This window comes from Struthio camelus, chromosome 13 (genome assembly GCF_040807025.1).
Source record: "Struthio camelus isolate bStrCam1 chromosome 13, bStrCam1.hap1, whole genome shotgun sequence".
Lineage (NCBI taxonomy): Eukaryota > Metazoa > Chordata > Aves > Struthioniformes > Struthionidae > Struthio > Struthio camelus.
This window is the reverse complement of record NC_090954.1, coordinates 8,030,312-8,036,178: the sequence shown is the minus strand read 5'-3', so window position 1 is coordinate 8,036,178 and position 5,867 is coordinate 8,030,312.

Here is a 5,867-nt window from a genome sequence, read left to right as displayed (position 1 = left end):
ATGCCTACTCTATCTGGTTGGAACAATTCTTTGATTATGGGTCATAAACCCTACAGTGCTAGCAGTGAAAAGATTGACTTTTGGCACAAGATGCTACTTGGTTGTGAGGTGGTAACAGGAGGATCAGAGCAATAGGGTTGCTGGCCCAAGGAATGCAGCATCTAGAAAAGCCCTAGGTGGACCTGGATTTGTATTTTCAGGGTTATTTCCTATATATTCCTATGTATTAAAATATTTTGTATACTTCCCAAGTCTTCCTGTCCAACTGGGGTCTCACGGTTTGCTTGCAGTCAACGGTGGTGATTTTTGCCATCACACGGTGATGTGCTATGATAAATCCCTGTTCTCTGATGATTCATTTTTGAGTGGGAACAAGTGCGAGATGCTGACAAATTGCATCAGTGCTGAAACTTCTGTCTCAGGCATCAACATTTTGATTTTTATATAGAGGCTTTTCTGTGCTATCCAAGACTGTAGTATTGAAGTCTTACCACTTCATCTTCCCAGATCTGTTTCATCCTCCTTTCACAAATGAGAGACACAAGAGATGAGGCTATTTGCCAAACGTCCCACAGGAAGCAGAACCGTGGAAAGAACCATGAAGTCCAACTGCAGCGTGATGACGAGCTCATCTTCCTCCTCAGAGAGTCTGAAGAAATTTTGCAAGTTACTATTTTCAGATCGACTTCCACATGACTCTCTTCCTTAAAGCTAATGAGGTTGTAGCCTCCTAATGAAAGGGGACATGGACAAGGTTTCCCTGCCCCCATATGATGCACAGCACTTCCATTGAGATGTGGGTTTGAGGTATGCCAGCTCCCATTCCAAAATCCCCACCAGCAATTTCTTGACTGTCTCCAAGCCAATATAATCTGTCCCTTAGAAAACCATACCAAAGCAACCAGTGTCAATCTGCAACTTACAGACCACAAAGCTGTTTCAAAATGATGTTAAACTGGGCAGAATTTGCCCTGCTCTTGCAGAATCACCAAGGGAAAGAAACCCGCTGCACAGGAGTGTCCATGTGGTTGAGGAACCCCAAAAGACCTCACGACTTCCACACCTGGCTGAGGTACAGACAGCCAGAGTGAATGGCTGCTCCATCCTGCCTGCACCTCTCCTCTTCCCTCTGGTAGTGCATGTCCTTCAGCAGATCCCCAGCAGTACAAACGCACCATTCAGGACGCCTTGGCTCAAATCTCTGCCGCCTGAAATGCCGAGGTGGACGGTTTGAGCTCATGAGGGAGCTTCCCTCAAAGCTGGGAGAGTATATTGCTGTGGAGAGCAGGTTACATTTCTCTCCCAAGCTCTCCCAGCCTGACTCCTACTCCTACAGGCTACTCTTGCAGGTTTTATTTGGGAAGGCTCTTTTTATCTTCTCTGTTCGTAACAGAAGGAATTTTGGTGTTTCAGCCTTCTTTTACATGTTTCTGCAAAGGTCTCTGATTTCTTTCCTTGATAGCTGTAGAAAAGGGACAACTAGAAAGGCTAAAAAGCGCTATTTAATATGCGACATCAGTGATGATCTTCGGAATCTCCAGCAGGAGCAGGGTTGGTGGATTCTATTGCAGGAACCCACAAAATTCCCCCCAAATATTCCTTGCTGGCAGTTTCACTTTTCAGAAGTCTCAGATGCACAGAATGCACTGGCGGCACTATACTCTGCCAACAAACAGCTTTCTATAAATTTTTGTAAATTTTTTTTTTTCAATGGTCAAAATACATATGTATGTATTTTTTAATGTAGCCTGGAATAGTAAAGAAACAAAAGTGAATCGCGGGTTCCCTCTTGTGGTAACTTTCCCGAGTTGCACACGGAAATGCTGTATTTGTATAGAAAAAATACCTCGCAAATATTAAGCAAAAAAATTTTTTGTTGTTGTTCTGATGACATTTGAACAGTATCACTTTCTTGCTAATCTGCAGCCAAGTAGTCATTCATGTCCCTCTATTATTCTTGCCAGACTTAAGCTGCTGGATTTAGCTTTTCTTTTCAAAGTTTAACTAAGCTATTTAAGCATTCAGAATTTCAGGTCTTGCTAGTAGTCTGCTGTAGAAGACTTGAGAACCATAGCTCATTATGACCTGCTGTTTGCAGACAAGTCCTCCTCCTGTTTCAGCTGCATTTTAATTGATTCTCTGTCTATGTGGGTGCATCAGTATTATGTATCAGTGCGTTAAATAATGAAGTAGATCAGTGGTACTGGGACAAAGGCAGGAGACACAGATGAAGGCCTTGAGCCTACTTGTAAACTGCGCTGATGCAGCACGAGTTGTTTACATTGAGCCAGCATGGAATGACAGACCACACAATGGGGTATATGATTAACATTTCTGCATTTGCTACTGTTATAAATATTGTGATATTATCTGGAGGACTCAGGATCCCATATCTCCTTCAAAAGGACCCTGGAGTTTTAAAGGGAAGACCTAGAAAACTAGGATGTGCTTTACTTTAGAAAGGGAACATAGGAGGGGACATGATAAAAATATCCATGGTCATAGATAAGAGAGAGGAGACAGGTCAGGAGATTTGGTTTTATTTCAAAGTGCAAGAATGAAGGCATATAATGGAAATGAAAAGAGGGAAACCAGGAGCAGATTATGGATTTTTTTTTTTTTTCACTGAGCATGTGACTGCATATAGAATGCAAGAAGTTGATAATCCCAAGGATCCTGCAAAATTCACAGAGGTCTGTATCAGGAAATAGGGGCACCTTGGGGGCCAGCTATCTCATGTGCACTTACTGCCAGGTTTCTTGCACCTCTTTGTGAAGCATCTGGGGCTGAAAGCTGGGTGCTAGAGTGAGTCAGACCCCAGGCTGGCATAGCCTCTCAGTCACTTGCTATGTTAATCCATAGAGGAGTGGGGTCTTCGGTGTGTCAAGAAGAGCTTGGAGGAAAGCCTCTTAGCGGCGGAGTTACAAGCTAGCAAGCGCGTAGGTAAAGCTGTATGCATTGGCAGAACAGAGTATGGGGAGAAAGGAGAGGCTAAGGATAAGCTTTTGAATGGTTGACTCATAACCAATTGCTTCTCTCTTGGCTTAGTGCTGATGAGCACCACAAATTCCTTTGGGAAAGAAGTGTGACAGTTCGCTTCTCCCTGCATGTAAGCTCTGCTCCTGAAATGTAAAGCATTTGAAATCTGAGAGCTGTTTCCTAGACAGAGTATGCAGACAATCGCAGAACTGAAGGAATGAGTTCATTTGAGGAGATATCATACAGTTTTTGGCGGGAGGAGAAGGAGGGGTGGAAAATGAAAGTTGCTACCTCCTGCCAAAATGCTTTTGATAAAATTAAAGCTGAGCCAGATGGTAATGGTACAGGCTAATGCTACCATACGGCAGGATCAGTCATGCAAGAAATATGCTACTTTAAGGAATGTGTGAAACTGATAGATGTTAATATTCCAAATATTTGAGATTTGTGTCTTGAGCATTCTCATGGGCTGTGTAGCTGGAAGAAGATGCATGTGTTCAGGAAGCGCTCACTTGGATTGCAGTAGTAATCCAGTGGGATGTTCCTCCTCCACTTTCCTGAACGTTAGGAGACATCTGGCCGAGCTATTGCTTTGCTCTTCCCACTCAGAGTGCTGGGAGCGTGTCACAGAAAATGTATGCGTCTTTGGCTACGTTTGTCAAGAAGGGGAACGGAGACGCTGGAAGGGAAAGTGGCTCACTGCAGACACAGCAGGTCAGGGACACTGGCAACACCAGTTGCTCCCTGTTTGGCAACGTGCGGGACATCCAGCAGGGAGGCACTGCGGGCCAGAGCTGAGGGGTGCAGCACACCCCTGCACTTGTTGCAGTGGCGGTGGAGGGGAGGGGATAGGAAAGGAACAGGAGAGGGGTGAATGCATACAAACTCCAGACTTTTTGTTTCTCTCAGAGAGCAATACAGAGAAAACTAAAAATCTCCAAACAGTGTATTTAGGGCCGAGTGGCCACTGCTTAATGTAACTCATCCAGTCGCTCAGTGTGTATGATCCTGCAGATTGGGTCAGAAACGGGAAGCTGGTAATTGTCAAAGATTATGCCACCAGTGTATGCTGGAGGTTGGGAAAGCCCATAAATGCTGCTTCTGAAAGAGGGGTTGAAGTGTGTGTCATGGCAACTATGGCTAGGACGTGGCTTCTAGTTCTTCGCCTTGTCTCTCTTAACCCCAGGCTGTGGCAGGAGAAGCGAGCCCACATCTCTGGGAGCTAACGCCTCCTTGTCTCAGTTCTGTCCCACCACTATTCATTCCCCCATTTCCATCCTTTCTGTTGCAGAGAAGACAAGACCCTGAGGGAGTAACGTTCATGAGTGCCCGGGATGGTGAAAAGCTTAGAGCCAGTTCTGTCCTGGGTAGCAGGAAAATTTATTTCATTTTCAGAGTATGGGAGATGTTTTCTATTTTGGCAAGCCAGATGCTACCAAGAAAAATAGGAATGATAGCCTTAAAAAATGACTTCTCATTTCCTAGATTCTTGCCAGCTCTTGGTTCCAAATAGCGGCATGTAGCATTCAGAGGTGAAATATTTTGCTGTCTTTTATACGATTGAGCTTTGTATGGAAAGGAAAAAAAAAAAAACCTGAACAAAATCCCTAGCATTGCAGAATATATTCGCACTGAGATATTGGATGACTTTTCCTGGATTTATGTCAAAAGTTTGTCTCTTCTTATCACTATACTCTCTGAGGAGAAGCTTATTTCGTACCCACTGCAACTCCATTGAGTTGGTGGAATTGGATCAGGGATGATAAACTTGGCTGAAAATTTGTTTTGCACTTTGTGATACTAAACCAACTGCGATATTAAAAAACAATAATAAGGACAACAGTTCTCAGCTCATGACTACTGTTGTTTGTTGCTCATGCTGTATACTGCCCTCATGATTTAGAATAGGATTCTATTGTTATATTTCCGATAAACAAAGAGGCAGTTTCTCCTCCTTCCTTATCAGATAGATAGTCTTTGTGTGAGATCAGGAGAAAAAACAACTGACTGTGTGAGACAGAGCACGGTGTAAGTGACCCCTCATCAAGACGTGGCCTACAGTGCATACAAGGGAACCAAAGCAGGGACAAGCAGAGAGGGATGTGAAAAAATCCATGCATTCAGAAAAAGAAGCGCTGCTTTGACTTCCAGTTCACCACTCTACGCTTCTGCAAACCTTTTCCAGCAATTTAAACTGAAGGGACACTGAAATTAGACTGAATGCCACCCCCTTAAACTGAGGCATCTCTGAGCTACATCAGTCTGGGTTTGTCACTTTATGAGTTTGATGTGTTAAGAAGCTTAAACCACTTCCCTGCCCTCATGGGTGTGGGAAGGTGGGCCCCTCCCTCAAGGATCCAGGATCAGCACCTCTCCCCAGCCCTGTGTGCAACCCCACGCTTAAAAGGAGCACCAACACCAGCTAGGTGAAGCGCTTGGGATTGTGCCTTCTCCCTGTGACACACGAGAGACTTCATGGATCAACTGGCATCACACGCTAAGGGCTAAAGGGCAATTGAAAATATGTAACCTCCCAAATACTTACAATCACACTTCAATTCAAACATAAAATGTCATGTGTTCTGGCTGGATTGGAAACCAAGAAGGAAGCAAATTCAACAGAACTGGTGGTAAGGAGTAGTCTCCAATATTTCTACCAGGAAACATCCTCTGTTTTGTTAAGATTAACCCTGCAGCCTGCAGTCATGTCACCTCATGTCACCTCTGTAATTTGCTGACCGGAGATACTCCTGATAGGAAAAACCTGAAGAGATGAAACAATGGTTTAAATATTGACATGAATAAATGTTAGCATCCTATTACTGTATATGTAAACATATAAGAGCTCTGAAACTCATGCTTCAGGGCCTGAGTCAACCTGTTACTGC